This window comes from Ambystoma mexicanum, chromosome 1q (genome assembly GCF_040938575.1).
Source record: "Ambystoma mexicanum isolate Mex_15411 chromosome 1q, UKY_AmexF1_1, whole genome shotgun sequence".
Classification (NCBI taxonomy): Eukaryota; Metazoa; Chordata; class Amphibia; order Caudata; family Ambystomatidae; genus Ambystoma; species Ambystoma mexicanum.
Genome location: NC_090922.1, coordinates 283,013,654 through 283,032,905, shown reverse-complemented (window position 1 = coordinate 283,032,905; position 19,252 = coordinate 283,013,654).

Here is a 19,252-nt window from a genome sequence, read left to right as displayed (position 1 = left end):
CCTTCAATACAGTAAGGTGTAGAAGTATCAGTAACCAACAAAGTGATGGGTGGAAGGTTTTGAATAAATCTGAACCACTGGTACTGCTCTGGGTAACCTTTAAAACCACTGTTTTTAGCCCATCTGCACCATTGCAAAAGGGCTCCAGCCACAACTGCTAGGCCAGGTCTCCACTGCACAGAAACACAAGCAACCCCAGACATGTTTCGGCCTTGTTGAGCCTCCTCAGTGAGGCACAGCTTGGTTTCCTATTGCGTCTGGGCATACCCTCTCTCACATAGGGAGACAAACTGTAACCAAAAAAGTGATGGGTGGAACGTTTTGAAAAAATCTGTACCACTGGCACTGCTCTGGGCAACCTTTCACACCACCATTTTTTAGCCCATCTGCGCCATTGCAAAAGGGGTCCAGCCATTTTCAAATCAGTCAGGTACTGCCACCAATGGTAGCAGCCCAGCCCGGACTGCTAGGCCAGGTCCCCTCTGCACAGAAATGCAAGCAACCACAGGCATGTTTCGGCCTTATTGAGCCTCCTCAGTGAGGCGCAGCTTGGTTTCCTATGGCGCAACCAGCAAGAGAGCCACGTCTGGGCATACCCTCTCTCACATAGGGAGACAAACTGTAACCGAAAAAGTGATGGGTGGGAGGTTTTGAATAAATCTGAACCACTGGCACTGCTCTTGGCAACCTTTCACACCACTTTTTTTTTTTAGCCCTTCTGCACCATTGCAAAAGGGGTCCAGCCATTTGCAAATCAGTCAGGTACTGCAACCAATGGTAGCAGCCCAGCCCAAACTGCTAGGCCAGGTCCCCTCTGCACAGAAACACAAGCAACCCCAGAGTCTGTCTGGCCTAGAGACCCAAGCTACTCCTCACTGATGATGCCCAACAATGATGAAACATGTCTGGGGATGCTTGTGGTCTCGTGCAGAAGGGATGTGACCTAGCAGTTCTGGTTGGATGCCCCTTTTAGTGTAGGACAAAGCCTGATTTGCATATGATGTTTCACTTTCTGTAATGGCTTGGCAGGATGAAGAACGATGGCCTGGAGGGTTGCCCAGAGCTATGCCTGTGGTTAAGATTAATTCAAAACCTTCCAGCCATCACCTTTTTGTTTTGCTAAGGTCACCCCGAGTGGGACGGGTATGCCCAGATGTTGGTCCCGAATCTGCCTGGCTTAGAGACCCAAGCCACTCCTCACTGATGATGCCCAATAAGGTTGAAACATGTCTGGGGATGCTTGTTGTTTCGTGCAGAAGGGATGTAACCTAGCAGTTCGGGCTGGACTGCCCCTTTTTGGGTAGAACCAAGCCTGATTTGCACTTGCTTTTTCCCCTTCTGTGATGGCTTGGCAGGCTGACAAACGATGTTCTGGAGGGTTGCCCAGAATTAAGCCAGTGGTTATGATTAATTTACAATCTTCCAGCAATCACCTTTTTGTTTTGCTAAAGTCACCCTGAGTGGGACAGGTATGCCAGATGTGGGTCTCGAGTCGGCCCGGCCTAGAGACCCATGCTACTTCTCACTGATGATTCCCAACAAGGCTGACACATGTCTGGGGTTGCTTGTGGTCTTGTGCAGAAGGGATGTGACCTAGCAGTTCGGGATGGACTGCCCCTTTTGGGGTAGGACCAAGCCTGTTTTGCTTATGGTTTTTCCCCTATGTAATGGCTTGGCAGGCTGGAAAACGATGGCCTGGAGGGTTGCCCAGAGCTATGCCTGTGGTTATGATTAATTCAAAACCTTCCAGCCATCACCTTTTTGTTTTTCTAAAATCACCCCGAGTGGGACGGGGATGCCCAGATGTGGGTCCTGGGTCTGCCCGGATTAGAGACCCAAGCTACGCCTCACTGATGATGCCCAACAAGGCTGAAACATGTCTGCGGATGCTTGTGGTCTCGTGCAGAAGGGATGTGACCTAGCAGTTCAGGCTGGACTGCCCCTATTGCGGTAGGACCAAGCCTGATTTGCATATGATGTTTCCCCTTCTGTAATGGCTTAGCAGGCTGAAGAACGATGGCCTGGAGAGTTGCCCAGAGCTATGCCCGTGGTTATGATTAATTCAAAACCTTCCAGCCATCACCTTTTTGTTTTGCTTAAGTCACCCTGAGTGGGACAGGTATGCCAGATGTGGGTCTCAAGTCGGCCCGGCCTAGAGACCCTTGCTACTTCTCACTGATGATGCCCAACAAGGCTGACACATGTCTGGGGCTGCTTGTGGTCTTGTGCAGAAGGGATCTGACCTAGCAGTTCAGGATGGACTGCCCCTTTTGGGGTAGGACCAAGCCTGATTTTCTTATGGTTTTTCCCCTCTGTAATGGCTTGGCAGGCTGAAAAACGATGGTCTGGAGGGTTGCCCAAAGCTATGCCTGTGGTTATGATTCATTCAAAGCCTTCCAGCCATCAACATTTTGTTTTGTTGAAGTATCTGTTTCATGTACTGCGTGATGTAGAATTCCCTTCACACACACAGACGTTCAAGTATGAGCCATTCCCATAATACTGCTAAGCCCATGAATAGTATGTACCCATAGGAAACCTACAATCAACTGGGACCAATCCATGGTAGTTTATTCACTTCTCTAACCTAGGGCCCGATTCATGAAATTATCTGCGTGGAAAATAGGGTACTTGCGCCGTGCAAGCGCATGCAAATCTGCCTTCATCGATTCATGGAACCGAATGCGCAGTACTTTTCCTGGACTTGGTAGATTTTGCGCTAGCTCGATCAAGGGCCTTTCATGAGACTCCAAGCAAAGCGTTGGGCGTGGCTTGCACAGAGGGCTGGGAAGGGGGTAGAACAGCAGAAATGGGGAACAACTTGTGAAAAAGTGGGCGTTACGAGAGACGGCCTGCAGGCAGTCACTCACGCGCCACAATTGCGCAGCGCAAGAAGTATTCATGGATTCTATCGTGCAATGTTTTGGCTGGGAAAGGGCCAGGCAAGTCCTTCATATAATCTGCCACCCAAAGGCAGTTGTAAGAACACTTGCACGTATGATTTACAGCATGCATGTGGGGTTGCATATCGGATTTTGGGGTGCATCTACTCAATCAAGGTTGCGATGTAATTTAGTGGTGTATGTAAGCAGTGTAGCGGGGTGCAGTAACGTTTAACAGGGGTACACAAGCAGATTTCATGGGTTATTGCTGAGTTATGATTTTTTATACGCATGTTGTCAGGGTGCTGGATACAGTTATGGGGGAGCCAGCGCAGGGTCCGCGAGCCACAGGCCTGCTTACGGGGGACCCCATGGACTGTTTGAAGGGCGCTTTTGTTCCCACCGGGGGAGAGCACAAAGTACCTGTTTTGGCTGTTTCGATTACAGCATCGAAACAATTATCATTTTCTTATGAGTTCTCCATTATATTTTGGCAAACAGATGTTTATCCTAAATTTGAGAAACATGAAACATGAACAACCTGGAGCTTTCATCTGGACCAGGCATCCGTAGTCAAAGTGAACTGGCTGAGAACTAAGTTGCAGAAGCCCCTGTTCCAAGGAGTGCGCTACACAGCACAGGTCACTCTCTATTAGCGCTACTAAAGTCTGTGGTAAATGAGACAGTGGAAAGGCATGTATGTAAAGAGCCATTGTAAAACTGAATTGTGGGCACTGTTCAAAGGATCAGGGATCAATGGTGGATTATCTCTCAGACGGGGTACAGAGCTGCCATTGTCAGTAAACCCCTTTACCCCACATTGGCTGATCATATTGAACACAGAGAGTATACATAATACATCATACATTAGTACCTTGCACGGCACGAAAAATAAAAAATCCACGTCCCCATTGGTTTTTTACCGAGCCTTACCTGCTGGTAATCCCGCTCACGTCGCACTGCATCTCTAATGCCGGTCCGTGCCTTTCTTACGTGTTTCTTCAAGCCATCATAGCCAGGAAGAAGGGACTAAACGTAGTCCCTTCTCCCTGTCCCTTGACAGCCATTTTTTTTGTTGACCTTTTTTTACATGCGATTCTATGGCCACCATGGAAAGGGAGAAGGGACTATGAATAGTCTCTTCTCCCCTTCCATGGCGGCATTTTCTTTGTTTACTATGGCCACCACGGAAAGAGAAAACAGACTACGTTTTTCTGTCAGTGACGGCCCTTTTTTTTACTTTTATTTTTTTTTGGCTGCGAAATGCAATGAGTCTCGCAGCTGGAAAAAAGAACACACCATTAGTACCCCGGTTTAACGGGCCAGGATACTAATGGCAATAAGCCCCTCGACTGCAGGCCATTACCGCCTACGGTAATGCCTCTGGGGCCTTCATTAAGGCCCTTGCGTAGGGCCCTGTGGGTGTTACCTTAGGCAGTAATGGCCCGCAGTCTCTGGGCTTATTGCCAAAGTATACTTTACCAAAAAATACCTGAGCTGCTAAAGTAGTATATATATATTTTTTGTACATATAGTTTGTGTCTTTGTTGACACCATTATTGGCCCTTCTAACTGCTTTTTTTTATTCTCATATTCTCAACTGCCTTGGGCCTTTAATAGTTTGCTAAAGCACCGGCTCTTACGAGTATGCAAATGGATACAGTATAAAGCATAGGCTTTAAAAATAATACCATAATTGCATTAAGGGTTGTCAGGTAACACATCTGAGGATGGCCCTTGTTGAGAATATTGAGGCCAAGAACATTTTGACAGACCCATTAAAATACAGTACAATAAAAGCTATCTTTGAAGAAGATACTGCCTGACATCAGTTATACGACAGATGATGGAGCATAGTATGATATGATATGATATGATATGGCATTTGTAACGCGCCTATACACAAATGTTTCAAGGTGTGACGAGGCAGGGAGGGGGAGCAAGGGGAAGACAGACAACGATCCTACTAGGCCAGGTGTCATTCAGATCGCGCAAGTGCAGGGGTAGGCGGAAGGGAAAAAGGGGAAGGGGAGGGGGGAAGTGCAGTAAAGGGTAAGAAGAATGAAAATAAATAATAGGGCCAGCTGGTGGCAAGTGCAAGGTAAGTGCAGACAAGTGCTGGGAAGGGGGTCTGTAAGGATACAGAGACAGTCCCGCAGTGCAGGGGTTGCCAGGGAGGCAGTGCAAGTGGAGAGTGGCTGGGCCAAGGACCGAGGTCGGTGAGAGTGGCCCAGTTGCAGATTCAGTGCAGTTTCAGTAAAGAATTTAGCAGGGGATAGGGAGAGAGAAAGCAGAAGCAAAGAGGAAGGTTTTGAGGTGCTTCCGGAACCGGAGATGGTTCTCCTCAAGTTTCAGGGAGGCAGGAAGGTTGTTCCAGAGGGAGGCCCCTGCCGCCGGAGAGAAATCTACCCCCAGCTCGTTGCTTGGCGAAGCGGCTGACCCTGAGGGAGTTGGAGACGGATGAGCAGAGAGCTCGAGAAGGAAGATATTTAGGAAGAGAGAGTTGAAGGTATTTAGGGCCCAGACCCCAGAAGGCCTTGTGGACAATGCAGAGGGTTTTGAACTTAATCCTCGCAGCCACTGGGTGCCAGTGTAGAGATTTCAGTCCTGGAGAGATACGGTCCCTGGGCTTAAGGCCAAGGACAAGTCTCGCAGTCCTGTTCTGGATGAGTTGCAGAGGGCGGAGAGTGGAGGCAGGCAGATTTAGATAGAGGCTGCTACAGTAGTCCAGCTTCGAGAGAACCAGGGCTCGGGAAACAGTGAGCTTCTGAGGGAAGGAGAGGAAAGGAAGAATACCTCTGAGGAGGTGCAGCTGGTAGTGTGACTTCTTAGAGACGTCAGATATATGAGGAGAGAAGGAGAGTGTGGAGTGGAAGATGACCCCGAGGTTTTTTGCCTTGCAGGTAGGAGCAGGAAGAGGGCCAAGAGAGGCTGGCCAGAGAGCTGCAGGGAAGGAGGGAGTAGGTGTGCCGATGAGTAGAATCTCACTCTTAAATTATCTTTCAAAATGCCATATTTTATTGAGCGTTTGTGAGCATTGGCACCAATAGGTGCACATTTTATATTTGTTTTTTAGAATGGGACGATTATCAAATATGGCCACTGAGCTTTGCTCTAAGGACTTTGCACACACACAGATAGAAGCCAGTTGATGTTCAGGTGACAGCAGAGGATTCTCAAAAGTCACTGCTCGCCATCATTCTCCCTCCCCTTCCTCGACTGCTCATGCCACTGAATGATGAGAGCTACACTCTCGGGACCATCAAGGGTACTTGGCACAGCATTGCAGCTGAAGTTAGCTGAATATGCATTCCCCGGGAATGGGAATCCATGCCATTAGTTTGACCTCATGCCAAACCAAGGGATGTGATTATCCGAGTTCCTGCAACAAAAAAAAAAACAATATTCTAATCACCACTCAAGTTGTGGGGCGGCTCTGCACTCTACGGTATATCTCTCTCCCATCACGTCCCCTATTGTAGAATAATACAGTACTGTGTGTTGTGCTCGTCTTATTGCACATTGCCTCAAGACAAGTGTGTTATCTAATTGCATTGACATTGGAAGAGTTTGATACTGTATGGTGGTGTAGTATAATGGGTTGTTTTCTTCCTGTTCCAGGCCATTACATACCTTCCCTGTACAAGAGTGTTCATCATTTTCTGTTGGCATTGGAGGGGACTTAGATGTACAGTACTGTGTGATGCCTTCTTCACATTTGTGTGACACATGTCTTCAACATGCTGCATGTTTTCATTACTTAGTGTTAACAACTCTGCTACATCTCCAGACGCCACACATTCTGTTTGATGAGGCATCGTCAATGGATCACACATTGCAGTATTTCTCAGTGATAGGACTGACCTACCCACAGTCTCAGCAATGTAGTAGACATGCAATGCCTGCACATTAAGCCAGTGGACACCACCATCATTTGGGAACCACTCATGGTCACAAGCTTTTCATGCTGACATTGTTCTTCAATAATATATTCTACATCATTAGTAAATACTGTTCATATGAAGGACATTGGTGCACTGACTTTACTGCAGCTTCACCCCTGAATGACTGTGCAGGCTATGGTCCCAGTTCCTGAACCCACATGATGGTGGTGTTTCACTGGCTTAAAAGGAAACCTGTAGAGTTTATGTTCCACACCGTCTTTCTCATGAATCAATCGCAAAGGGGACACAGTGCACTGAAATGGATAGGGCTTTAGCGAGTTTATATCATTCGTCTGCCTTCTGTCCATGTTCTTACTCAGAAGGAGGTTCAGTTCTTCTAGAAAGAGTGTCAAAGCAAAGGTCAACTTCTCCTTGCCTTCCAACATCTTTTTCCACCACTCGTCCTCACTCAGTATTGCGTGCTTTTTCAATTCTTCTCCCATTATTTTTGTTCTTAGGTCTCTGAGCCTAGGTCAGAAGATCACTAAGTGCTTTAATGTCTCCTCTTCATTGTGACAGAACCGACATCTTGTATGTATTACTTCTCCTTTCCTCTTTCTCCTATTTTCTAGCTCCCAGGTATAAAACAGGTTGAGTCTGAACTTAAGGAAGATTTGTCTTCTGATTTTGCATGGGAATGTCTTTATATACTTCGGCAATTCGTTAAGTGCCTTACTCTCCATCACATATTTGCTCATACATGCATGTCTTGGTCTCAGTTCTATTGTTTCTATCCAATGGCTTTCCTAAAGTTTTTTCTTCACAGCGTTTGGATTTTTTTCTAATGTGTCTTTGTCCATCCTCAACTGAATGAGGCTTACTTCACAGTTTTTTTCCATTCCTCAATGACCTCGTTTGGATTGGTTGAGGCTCCTGAATTTAGGATTTTAAATTGCGGTGAGTTATCCACACCTTGGACTTTTCTGTACAGAGCTAACGAATTCCATATTACTTGCACATTAATTGAGGTTAGCCCAATTTCGTACCGTATGCATGCAGTGGAAACGCTTTGAGGAATTGGTAGTATTCTCTTCCAGAATATATTTTCACACTGGGACCAAAGCGTATGCGAGCATCCGAACATGGCTTCCGCACCGTGAATTACTGCTTGAATTACTTTTGCCTTGTAGAAGTCCAGCACAGGCCTTAAGGAACATTTCCCAAATTTATTGTGCAGGACCGCTCTCTGCACTGCCAAGGATCTGCACTTTGTCTTTATTTTTTGAGCCATTGGTTCGTCTGTGATGTTGGCACTTATTACCACTCCTAAGTATGATACATGATTTACACAATTTAGTGTTTCTGTTCCCAATTTCTATTAGATTTCCACTTCGTTTTACTCCTACCCTTCTGATTTTTTAGCAGGAGAATCTCTGTTTTTTTGTGTTTATTTCCAGCCCTTTTTTGTTTAGATATCTTTTTAGTGCTGTTAGTTTTCGCTGGAGACCTACAGGGGTCCTCTCTAATAGGACGATGTCGTCAGCATAGATCATCAAGCTGATTTTATTACAATTTATTTTTGGTGGGAACAAAAGGACTTCCTCCATTGCCTCACCTATGTCTGAGATTAGCAGGTTGAAGAGGGTTGAGCCTAGGGGACAGCCTTGCTTTACCCTTCTCAATGTTTTTATGGGGCCTGTTAGGGTTCCCCTTTGGTCCAAACGAATCTTGACACTTGTGTTAGTATGATAAAGCCAAGTCAGTTATCCTTGGAATGCAAATGATGTCAATAATCATCTGCACAGAACACAACCCAATCGAGGAATGTCTGTGTTCGGTGTCGTCGACTCGAGTTTCGGCTGTTATCGTCCACAAACGATCAGTGGGACCAGCCTCATCAGAACGAAATTCAAAGATGTTGAAAGGAGAGCATATTCAAGACAACAATAAACAAAGAATGGAAAACTAAGTTGCCAGACACAGCTGTCAACATGCACAACATATACCAGTAAACACAATTGCATGCCGAAGCATTCTTTGTACGTCGTTTGAGAGGCCAGTCCAATTAATTGAACAAAAGAGAGACTGAAGCCAGAACAGCCCCCACACCCGTCAAAAACTAGAACAAGGAAACAAAGCCCTGTGTACAATCAAACCACAACAATAGCATACAAGGCTCGTGACATGCATGGTGCTGCTTGCAAATTAGCGAGTGGTAGAATTGACTCACCAGCCTTGAGATTGCTGAGCGTGGTGGCTACAGTGGAAACACAAAAGTGGCTGAGGAAACACTGTGTAGCTGTGAAGCTAGTTAGAGTCTAAGCCATCAGTGCAAGGGGGTATGAGCGTGTTTGGCTTTGCCTTCTTTTTTATACGATAGTCCAAGTGCAAGCTTTAGCTTTACCTCTCCGTTTCTGTTGTTGAATTTTTAAATATACTAGCACAGCAACGCTTTACCTGACCACCAGTATCAAGTCGCTTACGTGTGATTATAACACATTGAGAAATAAAAAAAGCAATATTACCGGCAAAACAAATTTGCATTTTTTTTATTGGGTGAGGGGCACCCCACCAAACATCCCAAATTACCCATGCTTCTAACCCCACCCCGAACCACTCCCACACCTTTTAACCCCTTACCCTATATATTTAGCATTCAATATTTTTTTGGGGTATTTCCTATTCAATATAATCAAAGCATACCTATCAGGTCCTGCACATTATCTGGAATATGTCTGTAGGACAACAAATCGTGTAATTGTTACTTATGAAAGTTTCACTATTCCTCCACTATGTTAGATTCAATTGATGTAATAGGAGGGGTATTATTGAGTCATCCTTACGCCAACGCCAGCAGCAGAATCGCTGATACATTTTCTTTATTCTGCTTCATCACATTGCATTCAGAAAACCAATTCCAAGTGCTAGTCTTACAGACTAAGGTTTTAGATTTTATAAGCCAGCCATACATGCATTATGTACCTTAAACGATGCATATAGACGTTTCAGCATGGAATATATTTGTTTACCTGCACAGAAGTTCAGAACTCAAATGCTTCCCTTTTATTGGGGATCATGGTGGGATAACTGACTGATTAGGGGCCATATATTTCTCATGTATCTTCTTTTTTAGCAAGTTAGTATTATTGTATCATAATACTAACTTATAATATTATTTTGATAGTTCTGTGTTTTATATTATATTCTATATTGGTCACTTGATATTATTCATTTTTGGAGTTGATGTTATTAGGGTTTTTATTTTTTCTGTCTCTTTAGTGAATATATTAGTTGTATTCAAATAAAAAAATAATTAATTGAATATAATAACACAATTGAGGTAATATGCGCTCAGGAATCTTCTAATCTATAGGATAATGGTAAGCTGCAACCCTAGTTGAGATAAGTGTAGTCCCACACCTATCATATGAAATTCAGACTCAAAAATCTCAACATAAGTGATCGCGCTTCATGATAAGTTAATATCCTGGATTTTTCCAATTTCACAAAATATGGTCAAACATAGTACATAACTTTTATGTCCTTGAAAACATGCCCTTGACAGATATAGTATTATTGTATCTCTGGAATTTTTCAATTCCCAATTTCACAAAGTATATAGCATCATATTACAGAGCTGTCATTTCCTTGGAATCCTGCCCATGAAGAATATAGTCAGTACGTGTTTCGACCCCTCAATTCTTTCTCAAGACTAACTCTCAATTCAAGGCAGTTACAAGACCAAGTATGGAATAGTTACATAATCATAAAATAATCCAAGAATTCCAAATAATTAACCTGTACATTATTAGGCGTAATTTTTCAGTTTGTTTCATTGAGCTGGGATCGATGAGTTAAATTATTTGTACTGCTGTTTAGTTGTAAATATAGTCATTGATTTCTGTATGCACTCTTTCATTATTCCTTTGCAACCCTTATTAAGGTGCAGTTTGTCCTGCTCTACGTGATGCGATTATTAACCTCAAGGTTATATAATTACTAAATAATGGCAGCTTGGAAGCATCAGTCTTTTCCAGCATGGACCGTTCCAGTGCTGTTGCCTGCTCCGTTGGTTCAGCTTTCTGCTTCTCCCCTCCTGCTTCTCTCTTCTCCATGTGCCGTTTGAATTAAGACACCATTATTAAATGGCTAGCAGACTTGAGCTTCAAATTGTCTGGGTGTTCAGTCTGGTGTTTCCTTAAATCCACTTTATCTCCTTCATCTTCATCCTTGTCTCAGTACTTGAGGCTTTGTGGGAGTTGGAGTCCAAAGGATTTCTGGGACATTTAAATTAATATTGTTTTATATCTTTGTTTGGAACAACAACATCAAATATAGGAGATGTTAGGTGTGTGGTTTGTGTATATGAGGCATGAATGTTATTCTGCTAACAGTGTTCTACAGGGAGGGGTTTGGGGGTTTACAACAGGAGGAATGTGCATAGTGACAACACGCCATCAATAATTTAGACATTATGAGTGTTTATCCTTAGAAAGAGAGGAATACTGTCTCTCTCATGATATCACCACCTTCCTCCAACAGCGATCTCCTCAAATGTGATCCTCCCTCATAATACTCCCCCCCATCTCCAGGGTCAGGATCAGGTAGCGGATGCCGCACCCTGACCACATGGGAGGAGATCTCTGGTTGGGGTTCAGTGATCACTACACAGGATTCATCACATCACTCCACATCCAGATATATACCATGTACCTGAAAAAAGAAAATCTTTAAAAAGGCAACTAGCACAGAATGAAACTACATCATATCTCCCCATAATCCCCATTCAAAAATAAAATAAAATGCAGCACCTTTAAATCTAGTACAGGTTAAATTCTCTGGTCCTTTTAAATTTAAGAGCACAATTAGAGTGAAGTGCCACATGAAGGCAGCAATCAATCTACTATTCTAATTGTCACCAATTGTGGACAATATGTACTCACATGGTTCAGAAAAGCTATGTTTATAACTCCTCTTCCTACACAGAAATGCAGTACCGGATTAAACCCTGTGGTGGCCCCATGGCAGTCAAAATGTCAGGACCCTCCCCCTCGCAAATGATCAGCTCAAACGTTTTTTTTCTCCCGCTTTATTTTTATCTGTTGTTGCGTGTCCCTAAAAGGATAGACTCCCATAGGCCAGTGTCTACTTGGCCTAATGGATAATCTGGTACTGCAGAAATGGCACTAACAACCATGACACTATCTACAGCATATAATGTATAAGACAAGCATCAGATAACAGTGCAATAATTGTTAAATACACCATAAACACACAGGAGGATCCACATGAAATCCTAATTTACTTACTAGAAGTACTAGAGAGAGAACATATCCCTGTAAACACAATCCTACAGATTTCACACAGTGGGAAACATACATGCCATCTCTGCAAACAGGTTTCTGAAGAACATGTTGGTGTATGTATCTATACCAAATTGAGAGGTAGTTCAATGTCAACAACTTCTCCAAAATGCAAATCATGGCATGGTATGCTCATTTTGCAATTCAAACAATCTTTCAACAATACACATAGGTTCAAATGGCCAGCATGTAATATTAATTTGTTTAAGATACAATGCAAATGTCATTAAAATAGCTGTGCACTCGCAAACTTCACACAAGCCCAGGAATCACTTGGCAGAAACACATTCACCACAGAAGCAATCCCACTCTAGTATACCAATAATATACCAATCTGGCCAGTGGCCATGGCCCTTCTCTCCATTACAAATGAATAGTGTGGCCAGGTAGAGCATCATCCCTTAACACTATTTACAAACATAATTCTTTGGTTACACATCCATTTATTCAATATCAATTTTAATGTTCTTGTAAGAACCCATGCATGTTTATATCACAATCCTATATATACTAACATCTTTCTGAATGTATACAGTCATTTGATACGGAAATGACATCTAATTCATAGACCCAATTGTCTCACAGCTATCAGATTTGTGTTTTCTCTTATAAATGAAATATTCAGACCGTGGTGAAAACAAACACCTATTGACCCATATATTTTAGATAAAAAAAGATCCATCAACATAAATTGGGTTTCTGGTTATTCCAACAACATACTCCAGATATGAAGAACACCATGCAACATATCCCTATGTGCTTAAAGAAAGGTGCACTATAGATGACAGTCCCTATGCCTTTAGAAATATTATTTTGCATAGAAAATGGATTTTGTTCCCTGAAGAATGTCTGCATTGGTCACATATAGACAAAAACATGTTGGAGGACAGATTGATATATGTAAATAGCATCATATGTTGTTGGGTTGTTTTGCACAAAGAGAAAACATGATTTTTGATATGTTCACACTTGGATGTGGGTCACACCCTCACTGCTTTTATTTAAGACATATGATTGAATATGTCTAGTTGTCACTGCAGTTTGGTGCTATATGTTTGATTTATTTATGTATGACAGAAAACACAAATGGTATAACTTATGGAGGCAATTAAGTCTATGAATTAGATATAATGTATGTATCAAAATATTGTGTATATTCAGAAAGATGTTTGTATACATACTGCCTCATCACGAGTTTGGATGTAACGCTATTACCGCCACATTTAAGGGTCTGCCAAATCACGGGTTTGACAGGACTTACCCCCAGCTCTGAGCTAGGGGCAAATCTGCAGCGATTTTGCTGATTTTTGGCACTATTACCACTGTGCTAATACCACCTGCGGTAATAGCGCCGAAAATTCCCCATTGGGCCCAATGGGGAATGGGGAATTCCCGAATGGGCCCAATGGGGAATGGGGACTAAGAGTTACGCCAAACCCATGATCAGGCGCTAATAGCTGTTTAGGCCATTTTGGAACGCTCGATCCAGAACGTGAATCGAAAGTTTTTTGCAACTTGGACAATTGAATCCATAACGCTAATCTCTAGCAAGGTAACAAAAAAAAACGTTTGTTCACTTCATTCTTTACCTATGCAATACTTTACAGCACGCAATCTGCATCCCCCATTAGATTTAAAACTCCAACACTTAAATACATTTCCTTGCTTACAGAATTAACCTTTCCAAAAACAAGCAATAACAATGTTTCCAACTTTATAAGGAACCTACAAACTGGGTAAATGTTCCTTTATTTACAACATTCTAACTTTTTGCTCTGCATAACAGTGAATAAGTAGTAATATATCCTTGTTATTACATCCATCGAGTAGTACTATCACTACTAAAACTAGACCATTTTCCTTTTTACTTTAGAAATCCCCAACAAATCCTCCTGATGATCCACTTTAGATATAGTGGGGAAACATGTGTCGAGGTTGATACAAACAGAGGAATTTTTGACACAAGAAGCTTTGAACACAACGTTCATGAGAATTAATTTATAGGATTACAAAGCACCTAAAGAGAGAAAGAATTTAACTAAATCAAAATCAACATATTCAGGGACATCAGAGTCTAAAAGGATCCCTAAATATTGAGAACCACTCTAAGGAGACAAAGACTACTCAAGCAGAATTTGAGAAAATATCAAATTGAACTCAACTACTGTATAGAACACAGGTGAGGTTTTTTTAAACGAAAGGAACATTTGATTATTGAATCACTCTTTGACTTTTCAAGACAAGCTAAATAAAATTGTCTTCTCAACACTCTTAAAGTTTGCATAAGCTTTATTCATAATACCTATAGGTGGTGCAATTTGGATGACCTAACCAAGTAACACTATCTATATCATATTGAGCAGCCACAATATAGGGACATTTACTTAGCAAACAACTATCTACCAATTTAACAATTTGGAATCGCCATATTGTTGACCTATGACTACAATTTGTTTCAAATATAGGATACCTACCTACCCCCCCTTTCCCGACACAAACACTTTCTCATGGACAGTTCATCGTGAGCGACAATGGACTACGATCAGAGCCGTATGCCTTATATGTCGCAACACCCTGGTCAGGAATGTCAGGCAATTACTAATCATTACACACACCTGACTCCCATCAGACTTCCGCACACAAATAAAAGGCGGAGCATGAAAACGCAAACTCTGAGCAGGGAAAAGCACACAAGGAAACAGCATTTCCAAGGTGGCAATTTAACATGAGGAGAAAGGCAGCAAGAATGCAGAGGGTTACAAGGTGGGAATTACCCTTGACTTCTAGACAATGCTATTTTTATGAGCCTTAGAAAGTAAGTTTCCTAAGACCAGGAACTGAATGTGAACAAACCTACCTTGTGCATCAAAGGTATCTGGGGCGCTCCTGTGAAGATAACTTAGGTAGGGAGCAGCGATTGCTGCCGTGGTACTGTTCTTGGCTCCTGCAAGAAAGCCGCACCAGGAAAAGCACAGCCGGTGAGACGGAGAAACCGATACAAAATCAGCTTGTGTTTTAACCAAGGTTGCAAGCGGCACTATTGTATGAAGAAATCCACAAAGAACAATGATTGAACCACATTTGATGAGAGGCATGTTCAAGTGGAAACTAAAGGAATGAATGAACTTTGTAAAGCCAAATATAGATACCTTGTACAGAGTGGTCCGGTGCCACGTGGGTGCTCATTCGAAGATCTCTGTGAGGTATCCACCTGGATGGCAACTGCATGGTGAAAAGAGAACTTTGTATCAAAGTGGTCATGAACGGGTCTTGCTAAACCCTGTGCACATTTGAAAGTCTTTTTATAATGTAAAGCCAACTGGTCCGAACCTAGCTGAGGAAGACTAATTGAACCTGTTTTTTGTGAAACGGATCTGGGCCCATCTGAGGGGGATCCGCGGTGAACCATGAGTCGCCCGAAAAGGATTTTTCAGAATTGTAAAATAAGGGGATCCGAGCCCGGCTGAGGGATATCCAGAGAAAGACACTCAACTCATAAATTGACATGGAGAAAAAAACTTTCTGTTGTTTTGTTTGATACATCAGGCCCTCCAAATCAAGAGACTTTGATACGAAAAATGAGGAAGCCAGAGTGTGTGCCTTGCTCGAGTGAACTGTCTTGCCCTGTGCTGAAAACATGGAAAAAAGGAGGCCAATGGACCAAGCATCCTCACTTATTTTGTGAACACTCCTTTCTTTTTCTTGAACATCACCCCCACACTATTTGTAAAGTAGCAGTAAGTATTGCCAAAAGATTTTTTTGTATAGGCCCATTTTATTTTGACAAAACTCCATTAGGACTGCATTATTATTATTTTGATGGTTGTAGCATACTCCCATCCCATAGATTTCGGTTTATTTAGGCGTTTTCATTCCTTTGTGAGAGTTCAATAAACACCCTTGAACTGTGGTGACTTGTATCTGTCTTGCTTCAATACCATGCCTTCCTTACACCTCCCTGAGGGATAGATGGCAATAAACACTATTCATGCTGTCTCCCTAGCCATCTTCCACCACCCTTTCTGAAAGGTCTTCTTCATTTAGGTACACAAAACCTAGCCTGTCCAATGGGGTCTATTACCCAGCTGCCCTTGCTTCTACCCTAACTTGGAGGCTGGTTAGCAACTCAGGTTTATTAATCCTAGTTCGTTGGGGAAGTCCCCTCTCTTGACATAGGACATGCAGGACACCCTTGCTCATGCCTTTCGCAGTCTCTAGTTCAAGATCCATGATTATTAACTAATACCCAGCAGTGTTCTAAACGTTAACTGCAACCGTACTTCTATCGTTGGGTGTCTAAGCTGTGCACAAGGCTGCAACTAGATCTGACCATCTGCCTCCAATGTGACAATGTGACAAATCAAATTCTGGGGTACCAGTGGTCCAGGGGTGAATATCGGTTTCTAAACCATCAATCAACCCCAAAACTCTAAAACACCAAAATAGATTCAAATAGATTGGAATAAACATACCATACAATGACAATTATAAACCTCCATGTCCAATTTTGGCAATATGGGCAGAATGGCAGGCTTATCTCCTCCAAAGGTCATGGTTCACAGTGAAAATACAATCATTAGCTACTTTATTATTATCACAACAGTCTAACAATACTATGAAATACAGAGGATAGACAGTTTCAAAGAAGGAAAGGGATGTACTCTGGATACTGACGGGATGGAAGTCGATTTGGTTAATAAACACAGCAGTTTCTTAAGGATTCTTGGCTTTAGCACATAGGAAGCACAGGGTATTAACATGTCTCTAGGGGCCTTCTGGGAAGGACTAGCGGGACAGAACCACAATGTACGTTTTGCTGTACGTGTTCTTGATGCTTCACAGGGTCGAGTCAGTTTAAGGGCACTTTGCAAGCTTCTGTGACAGAGTTCCATAAGGGAGTCAGCTGCGGGTATCAGGCAGCAAGAGGGTTTGGCGAGCGAGTGGAGGTTCCTCTGAGTTCTGTTTCTCCCTCTTTTCCCTGGGAGAAGTATAGGGAAGAGGTATTGCTTCCCTCTTTGTATATCTTGGCCTCCCTTCACTGGCAGAAAATGTAAGGCAGACTATACCTTCAGCCAGGGTCCATGGTTGAGTTCTTCTTTCTTACTTCTTGTGAAGTCTTCACATGAACTATCAAAAGAGCGGCACAGCCCTCTTTTAAAGCCATATGGGCCACAGTGATTGGTGTATGCTATGCCAACTTTAGTGAAGCAATCCTGAGGTTCCTGCCAACAATCTGCTGTGTGCGTGAGGTCCTAACCAGAGTGATTTGCAACAGGAAAGGTAAAGGGGTAAAAACATCAACATGGTGTGCACCAGAATTAATATGATGGAACCCTTCTTTCAAAAGAAAGAGCACTGGGCTCACTGCCTTGTGCTAGTAAGTCCCACCCATCTTCCTGTCTGTTGTGTTCAAAGAGTCTTGCTGTTTAATAAGCCTCTCTGAGTGGTTCTTGTTAAAGCAGGCGGTCCCTATTGAAGATCCTGAGAGACCAGACTCTCTGACTCCTGAAAACCACATTCTCATACCTTATGAATGGGGTTCCCCTAGAGGGGTGACCTACTGTAACAACAGCCCAAGTCATGCCAGTTCACTGCCATTGATACTGAGATGTTGGAGCGGGTTTTAGGTTGACACTGTTACATATGAAAGGTTGTTGGTTTTTCTTTCATCCTTGTTATCCTTTGCAGCCAGGCCCTGTGTGGGCCTGTTTAACATAACCCTGTTGGTATGATAATCGCTGCTACCAGCTGCACAACCTATAAAAAGAGCAGGGCATTACCATGGAGACTTTGTCAGTTAATCAGGTTGATCATGGCAGGGGTAAGGTTGGTCCTCTCCCTTCCTTGTGTAGTGCAACTCCCAGTGATCAGACCAAGAAAATACAACCTGCTAGGGAAAAAGGCAAGGTTCACCCTTTTACGAGAAAGACAAGAGCTTTATTTTTTATACAAAAGGAAAAGGCAACAGGATATTACAAATCCGCTGCTGAAGAGGTCTCTGATATCTTTCGTGCAAGAAACAGGTTACAAACATCCAAACACACCACTCACGACATACTAGATATACAGGGCCTCATTACACGGTAGGCGGTAAACCATGGTGCTATTAGCACCATGGTTGCCGCCGGTACCATATGGGTACCACCATGGAGAAAAGGGGAATTACCACCCCATTCCAAGGTTGGCGGGGCGGTAATTCCCCCTTTCTCCATGGCCCTTCCCCATTGCCATCTTTGCCCCATAGGGCATAATGGGAATGGGGAAGGAGCTAATTACGGTACCGCAAATTGCGGTACTGTAATTAGCACCAAGGTCCCTTTGCGGGTCCCAACTTTAACGGCTGGTCTACACCAGCCGTTAAGGTCGGGTCCCGCAAACGGACCTCGTAGTAAGGCGGTAAGAGTTAACAGCCACCGGTATCCTTACCGGTGACCGTTAACCCTTACCACCTTCCATGTAATGAGGACCCCAGTGTTAATCCCCCACCCTCAATGGCTGCTGCCTATATATACATGCTAATAATTACATAAGACCCATCCTCCAATTGGTTCCACTGTCTTCTCGCTCCTCTTCACCACATGTGAGTAACGTCTTTGTCCATCATGGAATGCAACAAAGCAATTGGTTAATATCAACTGGTGCCACCCTACCGTCGATCCTAGACACTTGACATGCACCTGGTTATCAACGTGAACTCAGTGGGCAACTTCGAGGTCAGCCTGGTCCTTGCGAACAAAGCAACCTTTTCTCATCATAGACAAGTTGGCACTCCCATCAGGCCCTCGCCACTGTATGGACATTTTTTTTTAGCTCTCCTTGGCACAAAACAAAACAAAGATTATGGGCCTCATTCTGTGTATGGTTGTAGTCATGACGCTATTTGCGCCATGACTACCTCCCATACTGGTACCTACTCCGACTGGTTCAATGGGGACTTACCGGTGTAGTCCGACCTTTGCGGGACCGGTAAGTCCCCATTGAAAAATCCATTCCCCATTCCATTTGAGCCCCCATAGGGCTCAATGGGAATGGGGAAGTAGCTAATAATGGTACCGCAATTTGCGGTACCGTTATTAGCTGTCTGGGCCGTTATAGGCTCCCGCTAAAGGCGCCTGGTAAAACC